The following is a 25,141-nucleotide window of genomic DNA, read 5'->3' on the forward strand; positions in this document are numbered from 1 at the left end:
ATAACCCTTCACGCGTTATCATCATTTGACAAACTTTGCACATTCCCAAGGTGGATAGGGATAGTCTTCTTCATGCAAGATCCTTCATGTGCACAGGGCTTACATGGCAACATGATCTGTTCTTCGTTATACTACTAACTCATCACACAAAGATCACCAATTGAGTCACACAGGCTTGAGGTATTCCAACCAGAAATCCTGAAGTGGAAACTACCTACCAACCGGTAGTCATACAATGCTTCTATGTGTCGGTTCCCATAACTACATGCCGGTTCACCTTGACATGCATGTTCATCTAGAACAAATATACCGCTTCACTTTGGCATATATACCGGTTCACACATATGTCGGTTCTCTCTTCACATATCACATATGCTGGTTCACTTCACTTCACATATTGACATCAATGACAACATACAATATCATTATGTCCTCATACCGGTTCACATAATGCCAGCACAATAATCTGGTCAAACGAGGCTTTCTTAGCCAAAGTAAATCTTTCCAATGCTTTCCTGTCGGAAATCTGCTGTAATGATTGAAAGTTTTTAGATATGTGCTCTATCAATACCTTAAGCTTGCCGGAAGGGCTTTCTTCATTTTCAATCATACAATTAGGAATCAATCTATGCAAAACTATTATTGACTGATCTATTATTCCTTTGTCTGCAAATCCCTCCTTCATTAGCTTTTGAGTAGCCATCATCATTAGCTCTGTGGGACTCATTTCTGTGATTGATTTCTTCTCAACTTGAGAAGTGTCAATTGCCAAAAGTTTTGCTGGGGAATCAACTATCAATATGGTACTGGGTGTCTTATCAGTCTTCTTTTTCTTATCCTCTCCCGATGTATCTCTTTTCTCATCCTCTTTTGCATCGGTGGCTTCGCCACTTGGTGCAGTATCTGTTACTATCGGTGGAATATTATCCACAATATTATCAGTATCCTGTACATTACCTATATTACCTTTCTCAGACTATAAAAATTTTGTCTTTGACTGTTTAGTCTGTACACTCTCATTAGTTTTAGGATTAACTACTGGTTCATTCAAAATTTGATCTGAACTTCCTAAAATTCCTTTCCCTTTATATTTGTCTGGAATTGTGGGAGCTGTTGCCTTAGCAAATTCTTCTTGAGAAGTAAGGAAATCAGGATTCTTTTGGAAGAATTTATCCCAACCATCTTTGGTCTCATTTATTATTTCATTGACTCTACCCATCATTAAGCTTATTTGTCGGGGTTTCCTGCTAAAAATTGTTCTATTTGCAACTTCTATACATCTTTTCATTTCCTCATTATTTATAGAACCACACATACTCAAAAGTTCAACTTCTTTAATCTCTTTGTCCCTCTTGATTGCATATAACTTATTATAAATGATAAGGTAAGTGCACCAAGATGGTGTGCAAAAAAGTGGACACGCCCCAAAAACAAGTTGAAAAAACATATAACGCGCATGGGTTATTTCAAATTTCAAAAACCTCGTACACGTTTAGGCTCGCTTTACCAGGCCTAAACGATGAGAAAATGCGTACGGGGTTTATTGTATACTAAATGCATAAGAGGTGTATGGTTTACTAAATGTGTACACGGTTTAGTTTTTTAAACCTCATATGCATTTTACTGGCAATTTTTTTTTTTAATTGCGGCTGTCTGGATCATTTTCACCCACAACCACACAAAAACACTGTTAGATGGCTTTAAAAAAAGCAACACAAACGGGATTTTAAAGAGAAAACACATCCAAAATGGAAGGGCAGCCAAAAGGTATGAAATTTAGTTTTTTCATCTATTTTATCCATTTGATAAATTATATTCAGATTTTGAATTTAAATTCTTTTTTTTTATTATTTTATTTTTTATTTTTTGTTATGAATGCATGTCATATTTTGAAAATACTACCCACAGCAAGAAACACCTCCTAATAACTTAGGTCAAAACCCACAGGAGAACCCACAACCAAACCCTCATGATACAAACCCTCCAGCTCCTCCAATAGACCATTCACAAGCTACACAGAAGGATTTGATAAACCAATTAACACAAAACACTTCCAAAATAACTAGATTGGTGAACAGACTAAAGGCATTCGAGCATGAGCATCATGCCTCCCTTTCCACAACCCTAGAATCATTGACTAGTAGTGCCAATTAAGTTTCCAAACAAGTTACAAAATGGGGAAGCTATAGGGATCGATGTCATGTTTTTTATGCTAGTGGGTTGTCATATAATGAAGTGAAACAAAAAACATAAGTAAAGCACAAATATGTGCTCTTTTTACAAATCCCAAACTATTGAGACCTTACCTCTTAATTAAAAGAGGTTTCCTATACACTGATATAGCCATTTTCTGATGAAAAATGCTTTTTGGAATAGGTGGTGGATGGTCTTTGACCAACCACCTTGTAATAATTTCGAGGTTCAATTATAGTTTTTGAAAAAACTATATTTTGAGTTTATCCTCAATGAGCAGGCGAACTATTTTGACATGAGAGAGTTCTAGGGTAGAGGTGGAGGCTCTGCCCAAGATAGACTTGGAGCATGGAGGGTACTAAACCCCAAAAGTCACATCCCCCTAGCACCAAAACCTATGGTCCATGTCACAATCCTAGTAGCCCCGAAAGAGTCGATGGAGCTACAAACTCTTCAGGCCGCCACTACATTGACTGATGTCATCATTCAACATGGCATACAGTTATCACACCCTCTTGGCCCGAACGATGATGTAGTAGTTGAACCATCTAGCCTTGGTTAGCCCATTCAGCATATGTGTCCCAATTCTTCAGGTATATGCTCTAGGATAAATGTTGAGGCTAGTGCAGATGGTTCCATGTCCCATCTGTATACATGTTGTGGGGGTAGATGTCAAACTAACACTGCGGAGGATATGATGCTGACTGATGATTTGATGGATATGGTGTTTGATTGTTAGACGTAGACATAGGTGTGTTGATTTGAATTGATAATATTTTATTTATAAATCACTTAAAACTTGTAAATGTAAATAAATTTTCATTTATAAACCGATTTAAATTGATACAAACAATATCCATTTAAGGATGCAACAACGGTTGTTAATACACCATCTCATATTCCTCCTGCAGTTGTTGCAGCTGCAGCTTCGATGCCTGAGGTATAAATTTTGTAACATGTTAAAATAGAATAGTACCTTGAATTGAAAAATAAAAAATTATAAGATATACTAACTCTCTTTAATGTATATTTATTTTGCATTTTATAGGCATTGTCAGGGGATCAAATGTCCCAAATTGATAAAGAGCGATTTTGGCCTAGAAAGCTATGCGGTATCATATTTTGCACACCTCTTATTTATGTATTCTTTTGATTGATATGCAAGTCATTTAAATTTAGATTTGTTAAATTATATTTAATATTATCTATTGATATCTCTTGTGTTAATTTTGTTTTTTTAGGGTACACGATGCGTGTCTAGGACACCTCCTAGGTGAAAGAAATCCTCGAGGACACCTAAACATCAAAAGGTAATTGAACACATTTTTACTTGACATACTTGTTTGAAAAGATTGAAATTGGAACTTATAGATTGATTAGTCTTTTTTGTCTCTTTTATATACAATGGCAATTGGGCTTTGTAGAATTGATGAATGCGCTTGATATGCCAAAGGATCAATAGAGGGAAGAGGTATATATCTCTACAATATTTTCTTGATTTTATTATTATATGCACATGTACATGTACTAATTGTAGATAAATTATTATCTTATCACTTTTCATACAGGAAATAGTCATAGTTGCTTCACCAATGGCAAGCCCTCCTAAGTCAATAGGAGAAGCATCTCAAGCTCCGGTACACTTTTGTTCTATATATTGTATATTTTTAGTGTTTTTGATCTATATATCTAATTACCTTGTATTAATTGTATTTAACCTAGAATAGGCCCCTTTCACAGTTTGGCCATAACGTGAATCCTCTCAAGTTCCATTTTAAGATGAATCCTAAGTCTAACAAGGAAACGACAAAAGAGACGGAAGATCCCAAATAGACAGATGAGGTAATCTACAATTCAATTGCAAAAAAATTATAGTTGAATGTATAGTTATGTTGATAATTGTGAACTATTTTCTACAAAAGGATTTTAACTTGGCTTTTGAATTGTGGTTGTGCAGCCATCTACAGAGTCGTGTACTGCATCAAAGAGGCTCGATTTTGATGATCCACCACAACAATAGGATCATATAGTGTTAGTTGTGGTCATCGAAGGACCATTACATCTAGATTTATTCTGAATTTTTATTGTATATCGATCTGGACATGGCATCTACCACATTTTTGTAAAAAATTTATTTACTTGGCATTTATGTCATTTTTGTATACATACACAATTATTGTGCATTTATATATATATAAATGTTGATATTTGATCCAATAAATGTGTATTGTGTTCATTATTGCATTTTGTTGATATTGATATTGATATTAGGTACATACACAATTTGTTCATTGTGTTCATTATTGTGCATTTTGATATATATTTTTGTTGATTTATAATTGATAATAGTTATTTTTTGCTCAAACAAAGACATACAATTTGTTATGTGAACAATATATCCAAAGTGATCAATGAAATAAGTCTGAATGAAAACAAACAAGCTTACAAAATTGTAATAAAAGAGCCTCCAACACACAATCATTAAAATTTGTCTCTACCTAAAATAGTAGTTGCAAGCTAGGTATTGTCAAAACCAATGGCTTGCTAATCAATTACTTCAGCTAAACAAATGCCTTTTGTTGAATTCCACCCCATATAAAAGAAGACTTAACAATTGCCATCAGGGAATATGAAGCATTGCAACTATGGAATATGATTTGATAAGCTTTCTCAGATATTGAACTACTCCTAGAAAACTCCATGTCTCAATCACAATGAAAGTCTTGGATCACTTCAAAATAGCTTCGTCTTTTACTAAATTCCTAACAATAGCTAGATCTTTGTCTGATAAATTTTTATCTCAGCTACCCCATAGACTTGGCTAATCTTTGATCTCAGACTTACACAACTATTTGGTGTATTTGGTGACTACCCTTTTATAAATTTAAATGAATATTTGCCTATGTAATCAGCAATATGAATATAAACAACACAAATCTATTTTCTAAAATCATAGGTTAAACTCTATTTTATTTACTCTATATATCTCTATGCTGATTTTTTCAAAAAATCTTGTACTTTTGGTTTCCTGATTTTTTGCCCAAATGATTTTTGTTGCTATGATATAAAGCATTGCAATTGTGGAATATGATTTGATAAGATTTCTAAAATATTGAATTAACCCTACAAAACTCCTTGCCTCAAGCACAATAAAATTAAATGGTAGTGATCACATTTGATCCATGGTAATGATCACTGGATGCTTTTGATTCCTTTCCTTTATATTTGTCAATGTGAGTGGTGCGGGAGCACCCTCCTGCTCGCAATGGTCAAATTTGGGATTTATCTTGTTTTGTGTTGTTTCATATAAATAAGGTCGGGACCATTAATGATCATTTGGAGTCATTTGTGAAAGTTTGGGGTCATTTGGATAAAAGATGTAAAAGCTGCTCAGTTGTTGTCAAAGTTGCTCAGTTGTTGTCAAAGTTGCTTAGTGGCTAAATTTGATTTTGTTCATCGTGGGCATGAATGCACAGCACGAGAACGTCCGGGTGGGAAATTTTATGGTATGAATGCTTATTTTGTGCCTCCAAACTCACTGGAACATCCAGAGCCATACCCTATCGGCGCGATCTCTGAAGTGCCCTAAGTCCAAAAAATTATCAAACTTTGATTAACCATTTCTCGCAATCTAGGATGCATACAATTGATCTATTTGAACCTATAGGGTCATGTGAGGCCCATCTACAATGACCTATCTCAGTTTTTGAAGACTCGGAGTCATTTTCACATGGTAGCATTTTTTCAATTGGTGCAAAAATTGTCAAATGCATGCAATGCAAGGTTACAAGATAGGCTAATTTTGAATCCGTTCATCATGGGCATGAACCAATAGCACGTGTGTGTCCGAGTGGGTAGGCTTATGGTAGGAATTCTCCTGTTGTGCCTCCCAACTTGTTGGAACATCCAGAGCCATACCCTACCGACACAATCTCTTAAGTGCCCTAAATCCAAAAAATTATCAAACTTTGATGGATTATTTCTCACAATCCAAGACACATACGATTGATCTGTTTGAACTTATAGGTTCAAGTGAGGCCTATCTACAATGACCTATCATGGTTTTTGAAGACTTGGATCCATTTTCACATCGTAGCATATTTTTCAGTTGGTGCAAAAATTGTCAGATGCATGCAATGCAGGGTTGCAAGATAGCCTAAATTTGATTTTGTTTGTCGTGGGAATGAACCAAGAGCACAAGTGTATTCGAGTGGGTGGGTTTATGGTAGGCATGCTCTTGTTGTGCCTCCCAACTCGTTAGAACATCCAGAGCCATACCCTACCAACGTGATCTCTCAAGTGCCCTAAGTCCAAAAAATTGTCAAACTTTGACAGACTGTTTCTTGCAATCCAAGATGCATACGATTGATTTGTTTGAGCCTATAGGGTCATGTGAGGCCCATCTATAATGACTTATCTCAATTTTTGAAAACTCGAAGCCATTTTTACATGGTAGCATTTTTTCAGTTGGTACAAAAACTGTTAGATGCATGCAATGCAAGGTTGCAAGATAACCTAAATTTGATTCCATTCATCGTGGGCATGAACCAGCAACACAAGGATGTCCAGATGAGTAGGTTTATGGTAGGCATGCTCCTGTTGTGCCTCCCAACTTGCTAGAACATCCAAATCCATACCCTACCGGTGCGATCTCTCAAGTGCCCTAAGTCCAAAAAAATGTCAAACTTTGACGGGCAATTTCTCGCAATCCGGGATGCATACGATTGATCTGTTTGAACCTATAGGGTCATGTGAGACCCATCTACATTGACCTATCTTAGTTTTTAAAGACTTGGAGACATTTTCACATGGTAGCATTTTTTAAGTTGGTGCAAAAATCATCAGATGCATGCAATGCAAGGTTGCAAGATACGATAAATTTGGTTTCATTCGTTGTGGGCACGAACCAACGATGTGAGTGCATCCGGGTGGGTAGGTTTATGGTAGGCATGCTCCAGTTGTGCCTCCCAACTCGCTGGAATGTTTAGAGCCATACCCTACCAGTGTGATCTCTCAAGTGCCCTAAGTTCAAAAAACTGTCAAACTTTGACGGACTATTTCTCACAATCCAGGATGCATACAATTGATCTCGTTAAAGCCAAAGTTGCTAAGGCCACCAAGGTCACAAAGGAGAAGCCTTCCGGTGGAGTTAAATCTAGTAAGAAAACCAAATCGTCTAGAATTGATGATGTCATTAAGCAAGGTAAATTTACTATTGAACTTCCTATGACATTAGATCAGATGGTGAATGAGGTTGTGAAGAATGGTAACTTGAAGCCATTATCAGAATGGTATGAAAATTTTGATGAGAATGATAAAATAACATTAGAGGAAGCCACTGTAAAATATATGAATGTATATAGCAAAGCCTTGATAGAATTAATGTATGTGATTCCTAAGAGTCTATACAAAGTTTGGATATGAGAAGAGAGAATGCAAAAGCGGAAGAAGAAAGATTAAGAGAGTATGTATTAGTTAACTTATTGTTACCCCAGTTTTTGAAATTGGATTTTTTTTTTTTTAAGTTTTCACTTCCCCTAGTCATAGTTTTGTTATTGAAAAATCGCATGACTTTAGTCTTTATGTTCGCCTAAGTCTATAATTTTGAACCTTGCGGTTCAAAGGTTCAAAGGTTCAACATGTGCAAGAATGTAAAGGCAAAGTGATTAATGAAGCATATTGTGGGCAAAGTCTGTAATTTTGAACCTTCTGATTGAACCCTGAGGTTCAAGGTTCAAGGTGCAATGATTCAACGGTTCATTTTGCTGTCAAAATTTTGTGTGAAATGGAGTTTTTCAGCTGAAAGTTATGATTTTATTTTTATTTTTCTACGTTGAACCTCCGAACCAACATAAAAAGGTTCAACGGTTCAGTCTGTGACAGTCCAATTCTGCACATGTATCCGCTAGTCCAAATATGTAGCCAAAAAAAAGTTGCGGATTATTTTAATCCGAGGAAAACTCACCTATTATTTTGGTCTTAAATGTTCCTAGATTTAATTTCATGACCATACAAACTCACATAATATATTATTTTAATATTTTCTCACTGCAACAATATGGTTGGCAGGGTCAGTTTACAAAGGAAGTACCCTAATTTGGTGAGTTGTTGAAAAATGGTTAAAAACCCATCTGCAATTTTAAATATCATAACTACTCACAAATTTTCACGGCTCTAGGATGCTCGGTTATTCGGTGGTGAATTTAATAAAAAATGGTTGTAAGAGAAATTAAAATTTTACTCACTTATTTTGAGAGCAGCAATTTAAAACATTTTTAAAAATGTTTTAAATCAGTTGGAAAGTAGAAATTCCATGGGAAGGTGAAAGGTTAAAAATATATTATTTTAATCAATAATCTTTTCCAAGAATCGTTTATGTTAACTGGAAAAGAAAGAGGATATATATGTAATGAAAAGAAAGACCATGTGGGAATTCTTTTTCTACTATAAAAAAAGAGGGCAACATAGTTTTCTGAACTACACAGTTTTATTTTACAGAGGTGTTGAGTCTATGAGCCCACATTTTGGCATTGATGAAAAAAAAAAGATTTTGTTGGTCTATGCATCTGTCAATATTTTCTTTTGATTACCATGAGCTTTGTTTCTCTTGTAATTACTTGTCATTGTCTTTTCTGTTACATCAAACTGTGTGTATGCATTTAATTTTGAAACTTTGATTTCAGAAATAACTTGTATATTGGAAAGAAATCTGTTGTTATCTATTTTTCTGGGCATTCTGATCCCCATTGTCCTTTGAGGCATGAGTGAGACTCAATCAAAGTCCAGGACATTTTGATTCTATTGGAAAGGGTATTTTCATGGGTGTGGGTAATTAAACTGTGTTTTACTTATCTTCATTCACTTTATTTTAAATTAATTTTTCACATCTACTTTCATGGTTATAGGTAGATGTTAGTTTGCCTTTATTACTTTTTGGTTAAAAGCATATTCAGAAAACATACATTTTATCCAACAAAGGGAGTTATACCTTCATATCAAAATTCAGAGAGCACTTGCAATTGCCATTACAAGTGACTCAATTGTTGGTTCTTTTTTTGTCTTTCAATTTGGGCATTTGTGAGTCAGTTTTGAAAGGTATTTAAGAAGGACAAATCTATTAACCAACACTTGTGTTCAATAATTTTTAAGGAAGAGATAGCTAGATTACTTAAGTTAGCTAAAAATGAGTTCAAAGTAAGACCAAAGTGAACAAAATCATGTTCGGGAAAATCAATGAGGTTGCAAAAGAAAAAGAGAAAATTTTGACAAAGTGTTACTTGAAAATCGGTATGAAGTTAATCCAGCAAAAGGACAAGAAGAATCTCATCCAGAAGCACAAAACATTCCATCTTAGGAAACTGAGCAAACAAAGGATGATAATTCTATTCCAGAAGTATTGATTGATGATCAGGGTGGATCAAATGTGTCGTGAGATATTAGAGTTGAGGATGCAGAAGATAAGGGTAAAGTTGATGCGGGAGAAGCATTCAAAGCAGATGAGGTTGAGAATCCTTCGGTAGACTCTATAGAGAAGGGTGCAAAGAAAGTGCAGTGAGGTAAAGCAAGAAAGCATTCCAGAAGCAAGAGACATAGCAGAGCCAGTGAAGGGAAAGCAAATAATTGGTGATACAAAATTTGTGCAAGGTCCTATTAACCTCGTCTCCCTGTCCCCCATCCAGAAGCTTCAGTTAGCATCATTTTCTCAAGCAAAGCCTAGTGAGGATCTTTTGAAGTCATACATTGAGGACAATATGTTGCTAACCCAAGCATTCGGTATTTTAGATAAATTAATGCCTTCATTTCATAAAGATACTTCAGACACACCATCTGGGTAGTTGAAGAGTCTAATCAACTCTATGGACAATCACTTTGAATCTTTTGAGAAATCTGTTGAGGAGAAAGTGTGGAATGAGTTTAATACTTAGAGTCTCCAAAAATTGAAGAAGATGATTGCCAAGGACACAGTCGCATTAGATTCATGTGTAAAGAGTGTGCAAGAAGCACTATCTGAAGGTGGAAACTTGTACAAATCATGCCTATCTTTGAAAAGGTTCACTGAGGACTTTGAGAAGAAGTCTAAGGAGCATGAGGATGAGCTAACGTGCATATCTTAGTCGATTGGTCCTCTGTCAGTTTCTTTGAGCAGTCATGAAAATCAAGTGATATCATTGCTTGAGGGAATCAGAAGCTTGAATCATGAAAGGGAGAGAATAACTGGAAGAGTTGGAGAACTTTGGAGTTGCATTATTCCTAAGTTGGATGTTATGTCCAGTGCCTTGAAGGATACTCAAGATGCTCTGGCTAACAGTGATCCGGAAGAGCTAAAGACTACATGGGCACAAGCCTACCTTTTTAGAGGCCTTATAACCATATTGGAGAGTTTGAAGAAGGGTTGGGATAGCCACTTGGGTACATTGAAGAATTCTTATGCAGACATCTTCAAATTTTTGTGAGTATATAAGGACTGTGTGTACATATGTAAATAACCATTTTTGGTTTGAAATACTTTTTTCAGAAGTCTACCTTTGCCATTGATGTCAAAGTGGGAGTGTAGAGGAGTGAAAAATGTTAATATTAGGGGGAGTTGTTGATTTTTGGAATTCGGTAGTCATATTTTTGGTTGCAGTGTACAATATTTTGGTTTTGGTCTGACACTTAGTCATTTTTCACTAAATGTTGCCATAAATGCCAAAGGAGGATATTGTTGGCAAGAGACACTGCATTGTTGTTCAGATGTTGTCAATGATGGCAACTAGAGTTAGATACCCAATCCACAGTTCATGATTCATTCATACCGGAAGAGAAATTGAGGTCCCGTGAGGTCCAGTGAGATAGAACATGGCATCCGGTAATGTATAGTAATTTGGTTGGCGGTTCAAATGTGTTGAGTATTTGGTATTGCGGATCTTGAAGAAGCATTCCAGATGTGTAATCTACCTTATTCCAAGTTTGTGGCCTCCGGTGATGATTATTGAGTGAGTTGGAAGGTCCAGCATACAAGTTTTTGGTTAGAACAATGTTCATCAGTAGTAACGTGTGGATATTTATTGTACGGATCATGCAGAGTAATATTGGTGATTGTGTGTTCAATGATGTTAAGCCGACATGTGGGAAGCATGTGGAAAATTTGTTTTGGTCCACATGATTATTTTGAATCGGATTGAGCCGACTTGGTATACACATTTCATTTGTATGTTATGCATTTTTGGGTTGTTAGGAAAAAGACCCAAATTGATGTTGTGGATATATAAGACCAATTTATTTGATCATTTTTTATATTGGTAGATATATGTGAAGAGTGTATGAGCGATTATGCATAGTTTCAAGTGCACAATTGAAATATTTGAGATTCAGAATACAACAAAATATTAGAACAGAGCAGTGTAGCTCAATAGAGCAAGATTATGTGATTTGTTCTTAACCAGAATTATTTTTGGCATTTTTAGATGTTTATTAGTTCAAACATTCTAATTATTATATGTAATCATTTGTAAGGAAGTGAGCCTTCCGGGGTTGTAGCCCTTGTTGTAATTTGAGCAGTGAGATCTAGGAAGTGTGCCTCAATGCATGCACATTCCCCTCATGTAATATTATTATACTTCTAACAGGGTATATTAATATTGTGGTTTTCAATCCCACCGTGGTTTTTCCCTTCACTAGGTTTCCACGTAAAAATACTGGTGTTATGGTGTTGTGGTTATTTTTTGTGTTTTTGCACTCTACTTTTATTCATTTGCATTAAGTGGTTTAAAGGACAGATTAAGAATGTTAAAAATTGCAAAACACTGATTCACCCCCTAGGTAAGTGCACCAAGATGGTGAATAAAAAGGGGGTATAAGTGGCCACTTTTTTTTATAAAAATAGGTAAACCTTAACTTCAAAGAGATATTTGAAGGTCATGCACTAAAAACTAGGAGTTGAGAAAATCATACGAATTCTAGTGCTCTGAATCTAGTTTCTAAACTACTAATTATTAAAAAAATTGGATAAGATTAAAAGGGTCAAACCTCTCGTGCACGAAAAATTGTTCCTGATTTTTTCAGAAAAATATAACATGGCTGTTTTTGTGTGTTGTACAAAATATATAGTTAGATTTACTAGTTTGCAAAACCCTTTGGTAGGATGATAGGTAAGAGTGAGATGTAAAAGTTGTGTATTTGTTTTTTAATTTTCTGTTGAGTATTTTATTTTTTTATGATTTTTTGAAATGACCGCATCCTGAAAATTTGGTACCTGTTTGTGCGCTGGGTATAACTTGCACCAAAATAATCGAAAAATGCAAACTTCTTTTTTTAAAAGTGTATAGAACCTAGTTTAGAACAATAATATGTAATTTATTTTGAATTTGGTCAATTATATCAAAAGTTATTCAAAAAATGGTAGACATATGTTTGTGAGGATTGTCAAGGCACTGGTAAAGAAAATTAAAGTTTACTATGTTAATGTTGTCCAAAAATAGAAAAATTTATATGGTCAGAAAACTGAGAAAACGTGTTAGATTGTGGTGGTAATTTTAGAGATACCCACTTGATCATTTGTAAACTTGATGACGACAAAGTCGATAAATCATGTTGGAAGATGAAAAAACATGTAAAGGGACAAAAATGGGAGGAAAACGGGCTTGCAAGCCTTAGGGTCATTTTTCAACCCTCTTACCAAGCCAAAACCCGCACGGGTTTTGAAAAACAAAAAGTACTATTCATAGTTCTACATAACGCACACGGGTTTTGAAAAAAAAAAAGTACTATTCACAGTTCTACATAACCCGTACGGGTTATGTAGAACTAAAGCCATTATTTTGTGTTTCACAAAACCCATACGGGTTATGAAGACATAATAATGTATGCTTGTAAAATTAGTATTTACTACACATATGTACAAACATACATATATAATATGTGTTTATGTATGTATATATGCATATATATAGTTATAAATACATATATTTATATATATATATATATATGCATGTCTCTCTTCTTTTCATCTCGCTCTCGTCTTCCTTCCCCCATCACCGTATATGTCTATTTTGAGCCCTAATTATCCTCCTTGAGTTCTATCTCATCTCTCTCCCTCACACTTCTCTCTTTGCCGAGTCTCTCACCCTTTTCTCCTTCTCATTCTCTCTACCTCATCTCTCTCTCTCTCTCTCTCTCTCTCTCTCTCTCTCTCTCTCTCTCTCTCTCTCGTTATCCTATCCTATTCTCACCCTCCCCCCCTTCTCTCTCTTTCTCACCCCCTCCCTCTCCCCTCTCCCCCCTCTCGTTATCTTATCCTATTCTCTCTCTCCACCTCTCTCTCTCTCTCTCTCTCTCTCTCTCTCTCTCTCTCCTCTCTCTCTCTCTCTCTCTCTCTCTCCAATATCCCTCTCTCTCCATCTCCCCCTATCCTTTTCCTAATCTCCCTCCCTCTCCCTCTCCTTCCTTTTCCCAATCTCCCTCCCTCCCCCTCTCCTTTTCCTAAAATCTCCCTCCCTCTCCCTCTCCTTCCTTTTCCCAATCTCCCTCACTCCCCCTCTCCTTATCCTACTCTCTCTCTCTCTCTCTCTCTCTCTCTCTCTCTCTCTCTCTCTCTCTCTCTCTCTCTCTCCCTCTCTTCCTATCCCCTTCTCTCTATGTCTCTAAATCTCTCTCCCTCTCCCCCTCCGACTCCCCCTCCCCTTTTCCCAATCTCCCTCCCTCCCCCTCTCCTTATTATACTCTCTCTCTCTCTCTCTCTCTCTCTCTCTCATTTTCCCAATCTCCCTCCCTCTCTCCCTCTCCTCCTCTCATTTTCCCAATCTCCCTCTCTCTCCCTCTCCCCCTCTCCCTCCACCCCCTTCTCCTCATCCTATTATCTCTCTCTCTCTCTCTCTCTCTCTCATCTCTCTCTCTCTCCTCTCCTCTCTCTCTCTCTCTCTCTAGGTAAGTGCACCAAGATGGTGAACAAAAAGTGGGGTATAAGTGGCCCACTTTTTTTTTCTTCTGAAAACAAGTAAACCTGAACTTCAAAGAGATATTTGAAGGTCATGCACTCAAAAACTAGGAGTTGAGAAAAAAAATAAGAATTGTAGTATTCTGAATCTAGTTTATAAACTACTAAATGTTTTTAAAATTGCATAAGATTAAGAGGGTCAAGCCTTTCATGCACCGAAAAAACTATTCTTGATTTTTTCAGAAAAACAGTACATAGTTGTTTTCCCGTGCGTTGCACAAAATTATATAGTTAGATTTAGTATTTTGCAAAACCCTTTAGTAGGATGATAGGTAAGAGTGAGATCTAGAAGTTGTGTATTTTTTTTAATTTTCCGTTGAGTATTTTTTTGTATGATTTCGTGAAGTGACCGCATCTTGAAAATTTGGTACTTGTTCATGTGATTGGGCATAACTTGCATCAAAATAATAAAAAATGCAAACTTTAAAAAAAAAAGGTGTATAGAATCTAGTGTAGAACAATAATATGTAATTTATTTTGAATTTGGTCAAGTATATCAAAATTTATTAAAAAAATGGTAGACATACGTCTATGAGGGACTGTCAAGGCACTGATAAAGAAAATTAAAGTTTACTATGCTAATGTTGTCCAAAAGTAGAAAAATTTATATGGTCAGAAAACTAAGAAGATGTGTGAGATTATGGTGGTAATTTTAGAGATACCCACTTGATCATTTGTAAACTTGATGATGACGAAGTCGAGAAATCATGTTGGACGATGAAAAAAATGTGTAAAGGGACAAAAATGGGGGGGAAAATGGGCTTGCAAGCCTTAGGGTCATTTTCCAACCCTCTTACCAAGCCAAAACCCGCACGAGTTTTGAAAAAAAAAGTACTATTCGTAGTTCTATATAACCCATACGGGTTATGAAGACATAATAATGTATGCTTGTAAACTTAGCATTTAATACACCATATGTATAGACATACATATATAATATGTGTATGTATTTATATATGCATATCTATATGTTATATATATTTATATAGATATATGTATATATGTTTGTGTACATGCATGTATCTTTTCTTTTCCTCTCTCTCATCTTCCTTCCCCCCATCGAATCATCTTTGTCCTATTCTGAGCCTAATTATCCTCCTTGAGTTCTATCTCATCTCTCTCCCCCTCCACACTTCTCTCTCTGTCGATTCTCTCACCCTTCTCTCCTTCTCGTTCTCTCTACCTCATGTCCTCTCACCCTCTCCTCCTTCTCCTACTCTCTCTCCCCTATCCTATTCTCTCTCTCTCTCATTATCCTATCCTATTCTCACCCTCTCCCCCTTCTCTCTCTTTCTCTCCCCCCCCTCCCTCTCCCTCCCCCTCTTGTTATCTTATCCTCTCTCTCTCTCTCTCTCTCTCTCTCTCTCTCTCTCTCTCTCTCTCTCCTCTCTCTCTCTCTCTCTCCTCTCCTTTTCCCGATCTCCCCTCTTCTCCCTCTCCCCATGCTTTTCCCCAATATCCTTCCCTCCCCCTCTCCTTATCCTATTATCTCTCTCTCTCTTCCCCTCCCTCCTATTATATCTCTCCCTCTTCCTCTCTTTATCATATTCTCTCCCCATCTCTGCCCTCCCTCTCCCTCCTCTCCTAATCTCCTCTCCCTCTCCCCCTCTCTCTCCCTCTCTCTCTCCTCTCCCTCTCTCTCTCCTCTCTCTCTCTCTCTCTCTCTCTCTCTCTCTCTCCTATTCTTCCCCCATCTCCACATTCCCTCTCCCTCTCCCTCTCTCCCAATTTCTCCTCTCTCTCTCTCTCTCCTCTCTCTCATCTCTCTCTCTCTCTCTCTCTCTCTCTCTCTCTCTCTCTCCAATCCTCCCTCTCTCTCCCTCTCCCCCTCTCCTTTATCCCAATCTCCCTCCCTTCCCCTCTCCTTATCCCCTTCTCTCTCTGTCTCTAACTCTTTGTCCATCCCCCTCTCCTTATCCTATTCTATTCCTCTCTTCATATCTCCTATTATCTCTCTTACCCCCCCTCTCCCCCCCTACTCTCTCTCTCTCTCTCTCTCTCTCTCTCTCTCTCTCTCTCACACACACACACACACACACACACACATTTTTACAATCTCCCTCTCTCTCCCTCTCCCCCTCTCCCTCCCCTTCTATCTTTATCTCTAACTCTCTCTCCATCCCCCTCTCCTTATCCTATTCTATTCCTCTCTTCCTATCTCCTATTCTATCTCTTACCCCCCTCTCTCTCTCTCTCTCTCTCTCTCTCTCTCTACCTCTCCCCCTCTCCTTTTCCTAATTTCCCTCTCTCTCCCTCTCCATCCATCCCTCTCCTTATCCTACTCTCTCTCTCTCTCTCTCTCTCTCTCTCTCTCTCTCTCTCTCTCTCCCCCTCCCTCCTTTTCCCAATCTCCCTCTCTTTCCCTCTCCATCTCCCCCTCTCATTTTCCTAATTTCCCTCTCTCTCCCTCTCCATCCATCCCTCTCTCCTTATCCTATTCTCTCTCTCTCCTCCTCTCTCTCCTCTCTCTCTCTCTCTCTCTCCTATTCTCACCCTCTCTCTATCTCTATCTCTCTCCCCACTTCCTATTTGGTTCCTAGTTCTACATAATCCGTACGGGTTATGTAGAACTAAGGCCAAAAATTCTAGTTCTGCATAACCCGTATGGGTTATGTAGAACTAAGGCCAAAACTTGTAGTTCTACATAACCCATAGGGGTTATGAGAAATTGTGAACATTCACATTAAAGGTTTCCATAACCTGTATGTGTTATGGGAAAATCTTAATATATTTAGTCCCAACGGCCTAAAAACTAGCATTTCAAGTTGTTTGAAGGCCCCACTCGCTTTTGCACATGATTTTCCGGGACAGTAATAGTCATGTTTAAATATTTTTTTGTCACTTTTGCTTTGAAATGATTGATCTGTCTCATATATTGATTTTTTTTTAAGTTATTTTATCATTTTTACTTTAGATTATAACAAAATGATGATCATTTGTTGTTTTTTTGCTTTGATCATGATTGATTTGTCTTGTATTTTGGTTTTTTTTTAAGTTATATTATTATTGTTACTTTAGATTATAACAAAATGATGATCATTTGTTGTTTTTTTGCTATTTGATTATGGATTGTCATCATGATGTTATGTGTAGGACAATGGAAAAGAACAAGAGAGGAACGAATGAACAAAGAGAGGCAGCAAAGGAAAGACAAAGGGAGCGTATGAGGAGATTATGTCAAGGTACGCCATCTAATGCACCTAATGAAAGTGATGAACATTCATCAATTGAAATTGATATGATGAATGCACCAAATCAAAACGATCAACATACACCAATTCAAATGCATATGATGAATGTACCTAATGAATGCAATGAGCCTACACCATTTGAAAATGATTTAGTGAATGCAAATGTTAATGAAATTGAAGAAGATATACCATTTGAATTTTATGTGATCAATGCACATAATGCACATAATGAAAACGAAGAGCATGCACCAATCTTAACACCTCTTAGAATAAATTGTAGAAAACCAAAGTTCCTAATTGATATTGATGAAAATATTGTGAAGCTAATGCATGATAAAATTTCGGAAAGAACTTGTAGAAGAATGGTTAGAAGAATTTGGAATAACTATTTTGAAAACTTAAATCCAAGTGGAAGATGCCAATTAGTTGTTGAAATGATTAAAAATCTGAAATTTAGATAGACAATGAAAATTTTGGGGTTAAGAACATCCGAAAATAATAGTGAAAGAACCATTGTGAGAAATATTTTTGATGCATACCAAGCCATTGGTTCGCAATCAAGCACTAAATATGCTAATGTTACTCGGTGTGGCCCCACATCAACCATAATGGGAAAGGAAATGAAAAAATCTCATTTAATAAGCAAAACAAGCAAGTCATTAAGGATAAGTAGCACCACATTACACTATGCCTTAGAGAGGCAAGAGAAAATCGAGGATGCTAACAATAATTCTCTTTTGGGCATTCTCAGGTAGACTCCCACACAAGGACAAGGTTGTTGTCGATGCACTAAGAACGTTAATTGAGAAATATTGGCATGACAACACAAGGGTTTCACCCAACCAAAGAGATGTTGTTAGAAGGAGAATTGGAATTAGTAATCGTGAGCCACATCCAAAACACTATTTAGATACAACTCAAACACAATTTTATGAAAGGTTTCTTCAAAGCTTTCCTCATATTAAAATTAGTCAAAGATTTTTTGAGATGACAAAACCATTTTATGCTAAGATTAATCATGCCCGTACTACATGTTGTTGTAGGGTCCATGTTGAATTTTCCATTCATTATGATATTTATTGCTATATATGTTGTACTTTGCACACTAACGATGTTTTGCAAGAATGTGGTCTACAAGCACCTCCTAAGTCACCAAAAGAATTTATTTCAAGTGTACTATGTAGACGAGATGATGGGTGCACTTACTCTAAGATGATGTGTTTGAGATGTTTTTGTCCTACATGTGGTGGTTTGCAATAGTTGCATAGATGCCTACATTTGGATAGCACAAATGAAATTGGTAAGGAACTAGTTTCTATTGGAAAATACAAGCCAGTCAGATATGGTGTTAAAGATGGAAAAGAATTAAAGAGGTGTGAGTTAGTCAAAAGGGATATATGAGTAGCTAATTTTATGAAGATGTTTCAAGAGAAAATAATGTATGAGTACATAGGTCACACACATAGAGCTAGGTGGTTAGATGAGCAATTCAAGTTGTGTAAGGACACTTTCCCCCTCGGCATTATTGTCTCTATCATTGATTTTGCTGAGAATTATACACTAAAGCCACAAAATGAAGTATAATCTATGTATTACCACTCTACACAAGTTAAAATTTTTTTACATATAACATTCATGCATGCACATGATAGCACCGAGGAGGACAAAAAGGTTATAAGAGAATATCACTTCTATATCAGCGATGATCGTACTCATTCGTTAGAGTTTGTGCAAGGATGTTTTACAGTCTTCTATGATAGTTTAAGGGAAAGAGATATAAGATACAACCAACACTTAATATGGTCGGACAATACCACTGCACAATTCAAGAATGCAAGGATGTTCTATTGGTTGACTAGGATGCATGTGACAAGTGGTGTGCAACATTTTTGGAATTTCATTGAGGCAGGGCATGGAAAGGGAGAGCATGATGGTGTGGGAGCATGTGTGAAGAGAGCTCTTACCAGAGAGGAAATGAAGTACGGAGGTGGTGCAATTGTTAATAGATGCATAAACAATTGTGCAATGGTGTAACTCTACGATGGGACTAGGTAATGCCGGTAAGTCTATGGTTTCTATATATTTTTGGTTAATACATGAATATAACATTGAAAACTATCTAGATTGTTGTACACTTACAGGATCAAGTGACATGCATTCATTTACAAGTTCAAATGCAACATCATTAGTTATTTATACTAGAAAAGTTGCATTCTTTTGCTCTTCGTGTATGCATTTTGTGTGGGATGAATGTGAATCAAAAGAGTGGGTTGACCAATGGTCTTGTAGACCTTTGCAAACCCTAGATACATATCAACTTCCTAGAGCACTACAAATGAACCAAACTGAAGCATCAGTGGATTTTGACCATGTATCAGACATAGTTGAGCCAAGTAAATGGTTGCAATTTTTTACTTCCGTAAAATCAATTTTAAGCTCAATTTATTAGTATTAACTTATGCTAATTTTGGTATTAACTTATATCCTTTTATTAAATGCAGGTCATGAATATGCATTTATTGCGGATGAGAACAACGAAGAAGGAACATATTACTTTTTGTGTCATTGTATTGAGGCCAAAAAGAAATTGACATCTATAGTGGTTGATGGAGAGGGTATTGAGTACCCAATAGGATCCGTTGTTGTGATAGGAACATAGCTTAGAAGGTACCGTTGTTGTGTTGAGTTGTATTGAGACCTCTTAAACTTATTTATTTATCAGTCATTGTATTTATTTTGGCATTAACTTATCCTTCTATAAAATGTAGGTACCCTATCAAAAATTCTAATGCCTGGTTGTTTCAGGACTTTGAGACACATAGACATATTCTTCATTATTCAAACCTTCTTGTTGCAACAAATATTCATTTGATTAAATATCGTGGTAGACCTCTTAACAAAGACTTGTGGAAAGTTTGTGAATCTGACCACGAGGTAATACTTGAGACAATAAGGGTTAGAGCTGATCCAGAAGGATCACTTGATTGATTTTGGGCCATCTAGAAGAATAATTCTACAATATGGTAGAATAATTTTGACAATTTTGTATATATCTTTTGCGAAACGTTGTAACTTCGCTTTTTTGGATGTGCTCTACATGCATATGAGTTGTAATATGCATATGAGTTGTAATATGGATATGAGTTGTAATGTGCATATGTAGATGCCAAATTTTGTATATAAAAACATCAATGAGTTGTAATCTGCATATCTAGATGCTAAATTTTGTATTAAAAAAACAACAATGAGTTGTAATGTGCATATCTAGATGCTAAATTTTGTATAAAAAATGAGTTGTAAATTGCATATTTAGATGCAAAATTTTGTAAATATAAATAGTACTGAGCTTGATCGTTTATATTAGATGCCAAATTTTATATATATAAGTGCCCATGGGGCTGATTTGCAAATTTTGAGAGCCCAAATTTGTACCATTTGATTAAAAATACATTTGTAATAAATTTGTACCATTTGATTATAAATTTGTGCTATTTGATTATAAATAACTGTCTTATTCTGACATATGTTAAATAAATTACAAATGGGTATCTAAATATGCAAAAAAAAATCAAGTGTTTTGGGAAAGTTTTGAGTTATTGTTGAATTATCCGATTTGAAGGGTTAGTAGGAATAAACCTCCTAAGTGCAGTTTTGTGTATTGGGAAGTGAACCAGTCAACTTGGGCATGTGAAACCTTGTGTCAGGGTGTCATCAGTGTGTTAAACCCCTGAGTTATGTTTGGTTAAGCCGTTGAAGTTGAAAACCCCATTTGCGTGGTTGGGTGATGCCTTGAGAGTGCATTGAGACAAGGTGTGAAAGGGTGAGAAACCTAGTATTGGATGATTGGAGTTTGATTGGTGAGAAACCCGGCCATCCGGATGCGCTCGGGTAGACGGTTCATTCCCACGACGAGCAGAACGAAAGATGCACTATTTTGCCACCTTTCACCGATGGTTTTTGATGCGACAGAAAAAATCTCACCACAATAAAACGGAATCGAGTTGTTCAAAACTGAGAGAGGATTTTTTAGGCAGAAACAAAACGACCCTGTCGGTTCAAACGACGCATCAATAAGTGCCACGGTCTCCGAGTTACGCGATGTCAAAGTTTGACTGTTTTTTCCACTTTGAGCGCTCAAGGGAAAACATCGCTACGAGGCGGCTCAGAATGATCAGACGTCTTGGGGAGAGATACAAGGGCACACCTAGTGTAAGCCCGGCCACCTAGACATGCTTGCGCTAACGGTTCATTCCCACGACAAGCAGAACGAAAGATGCACTATTTTTCCACCTCTCACTGATGGTTTTTGATGCGACAAAAAAAATCTCACCACAAGAAAATAGAATCGAGTTGTCCAAAACCAAGAGAGGCTTTTTTAGGAAGCGACAACATGACCCCGTACGTTTAAATGGATCATCCATAAGTGCCACGGTCTCCGAGTTACATGACATCAAAGTTTGAATTTTTTTCACTTTGAGCACTCAAGGGAAAGCGTCGCTACGAGGTGGCTCAGAACGATCAGACGTCTAAGGGAGTGAGACAAGGGCACATCTAATGTAAACCTGACCACTCGGACACGATCGTGCTGACGGTTCATTCCCACGACAAGCATAACGAAAGATGCACTATTTTGCCACCTCTCACTAACGGTTTTTGATGCGACAGAAAAAATCTCACCACAAGAAAACATAATCGATTTGTCAAAAACCAAGAGAGGATTTTTTAGGAAGTGACAACATGACCCTGTAGGTTTGAATGGATCATCCATAAGTGTCATGGTCTCCGAGTTACATGACATCAAAGTTTAACCTTTTTTTCCACTTTGAGCGCTCAAGGGAAACCATCGCTAGGAGGTGGCTCGAAACGATCAGATGTCTAAGGAAGCGAGACAAGGGCACACCTAATGTAAACCTAGCCACCCGGATGCGCTCAACCTGAAGGTTCGTTTCGACAACGAGCAGAACGAAAGATGCACTATTTTGCCACCTCTCATTGAGGGTTTTTGACAATTTTTTATGCGACAAAAAAAATCTCACCACAAGAAAATGGAATCGAGTTGTCCGAAACCGAGAGAGGATTTTTTAGGAAGTGACAACATGACCCCATAGATTCAAATGGATCATCCATAAGTGTCACTGTCTCTGAGTTACGCGGCGTCAAAGTTTGACCATTTTTTCCACTTTGAGTGCTTAAGGGAAAGCATCGCTACGAGGTGGCTCAGAATGATCAGACGTCTTGGGGAGTGATACAAGGGCACAACTAGCGTAAACCTGACCACCTGAATGTGCTCACACTGACGGTTCATTCCCATGGTGAGCAAAACAAAAGATGCACTATTTTGCCACCTCTCACTGACGGTTTTTCATGCGAGAGAAAAAATCTCACCACAAGAAAATGGAATCGAGTTGTCTGAAACCGAGAGAGGATTTTTTAGGAAGTGGCAACATGACCCCATAGGTTCAAACGGATCATCCATAAGTGCCACGGTCTCCAATTTATGCGACATCAAAGTTTGATCATTTTTTCCACTTTGAGCGCTCAAGGGAAAACGTCGCTACGAGGTGGCTCGGAATGATCGAACATATTGGGGAATGAGACAAGGGCACACCTAGCGTAAGCCCAGCCACCCGGATGCGCTCGCGCTGATTGTTCATTCCCATGATGAGAAGGACGAAAGATGCATTATTTTGCCACCTCTCACTGACAGTTTTTTATGGTTTTTGATGAAAGAAGAGATAATTGGTTTGATTTGATGTTAAAATGATTCTTCAACTCTTCTTTTATAGGTGATTTGGATGAATAGGTGTCTCTTACCCTAAGGCCGACTTGTTATGGAATAAAATTTAAATGAAAACCTTACCTAAGCCGACTCATCCTTCGATAAATTTTAAATCTGCTTTGTGCGCTCAAATCTTGTCTTAATTGATTCTTGAAATGATGAACTACACTCCATAAGCATGAGTTTATGAAATAATAACTTCACTCCAATCTCTTCATGCACGAAGGACTCAAAGAAAATTCACTCAATCAAAATACACAATATCAACATTACTGGTATCGGTACTTGGGTACGTGGGTACACACAATATGAGCAATAGATAGTTTAAAAGTATACGCCATATGAGTTACAAGTAATGAACAAATTGGATCACATTTCAAGACATATACACAATGAACAAGTTTGCTCACATTTCAATAGCAAATAACTAAGTTTCAAGAATATCAAGTTTCATATATATCAATGAACAAATTGGATCGAATATCAAGTTTCATATATATCAAAATGAACAATAATCGTGTACATATCAAAAAATGGCATAGATGCCAAATTAATAATAGTTACAAAAATGTGGCATGTGCCATGTTTGTTAAAGTCGATATATACATATACAAATGTCGAATATATAAAAAAACTGGTCCTTGAATGATCACAACTATAACTATATGTCTCTATCGGTATCTATGATTGTGGTGGATCATCAAAATCGAGCCTCTTCAAAGAAGTATGTGGCTCTATAGGTGGCTACACAAGGACAATTCAAATGTCGAATCAGATATATTTTCTCAATATAACATCAAAATAAATAAATACTGAACTCTAAATTGTTTGAAGTTGAAATGTTGATTACCTCATCTTTGTCTTCTACAATTGGGTGAGGTTGAGGATCCGTGGGATGTCCTGAAGGGGGTTGTAACTGGTAAAACAACATTAATACAAGTTAATAACATATATGTCGAATAACACATAATAACTAAAAATGAATAGACTAAAAAACTAAAGCATACCAGAGCCTCAAATGGATGTGTTGTGGTCGTAGGAGGCAAAGTCACAGATGAATCAATTACGATCATTTCCTATATCCATGGTAAGTGATCCAAAAGGAGTTAACTAGAGGGTTTCAACTTTGTTGTGCACTTAGTGAAAAGGAGTTGATCTAAGACAGACATACCTTTTCCCTTGGTCTTGTTGGATCCCATATTATATGTGTAGGACTTCTACTGAAATGGAATGGTAGAAAATCAGTAGGAAGTTTGGAAAGGGGTTGTAATAGGTTAAAGACAATTATACAAGTTAATAACCCAAAGTTGTTGACAAACTAGATAGAACAAATATTTTTAACATATGTAAAACAAATGCACACCGAAGCCTTGTATAGCTATCCTGTAACCTTAGAAGGCCTAGTCGAATCCGATGCAACTATTACCATTTCCTGTATGAAAAATGATAACATATGATATAGACATAAAAGGATTTAGTTATTTTGAACAAGCAATAATGCAATCCAAAGTGAATATGAAGATATCACCTCTTCCCTCTGTTGAACCTCATCGACATCAGGTGCATTCATTAATTTTGTAAACCCCATATGTTTCTGTATATAGAACAAATAAATTAAGTCCATTTATCAATATCTACATATACATGTTCAATCATAATACATTTCAACAAATGAATTTAAATTGTACTAAATTACCTTTTGTCATTTGGGTGTCTGAGAGGATATCGTTTTTGCCCTCGGAGTGCTTGAGGATGGCTTTCTCACAGGAGATGTCCTCAAGGTAGGTGGGGTAAACTAACAGAAAAAAATTAACATAAGGGAAAAGAGCATGCATTTAATATATCACTTAAGTCAAAAATATATAAATCTAAATGGTACCGCATAGCTATCTTGGCCAAAGTCAATGGTCGAAAGCGTGATATCATCAAGTTGGGACATCTTAGCCCCTGATAAGCCCTATAAAACACCAAGTAATGATACATATAATTAACAAAAGATATTTG

General features: G+C 36.7%; 1 long non-coding RNA gene across 1 annotated transcript; it reads right to left on the bottom strand.

The window, feature by feature from the left end:
- Positions 1–23,720: 23,720 nt before the first annotated feature.
- LOC131045908 (uncharacterized) lies at positions 23,721–24,922 on the bottom strand. Its single transcript, XR_009105885.2, has 7 exons — positions 24,834–24,922; positions 24,666–24,731; positions 24,501–24,569; positions 24,309–24,357; positions 24,145–24,213; positions 23,988–24,053; positions 23,721–23,881 (listed from the first exon to the last, which is right to left on the bottom strand). It is a non-coding gene; the product is annotated as an uncharacterized LOC131045908 (long non-coding RNA).
- Positions 24,923–25,141: the final 219 nt, after the last annotated feature.

This window comes from Cryptomeria japonica, chromosome 3 (genome assembly GCF_030272615.1).
Source record: "Cryptomeria japonica chromosome 3, Sugi_1.0, whole genome shotgun sequence".
In the NCBI taxonomy this organism is placed as follows: Eukaryota; Viridiplantae; Streptophyta; class Pinopsida; order Cupressales; family Cupressaceae; genus Cryptomeria; species Cryptomeria japonica.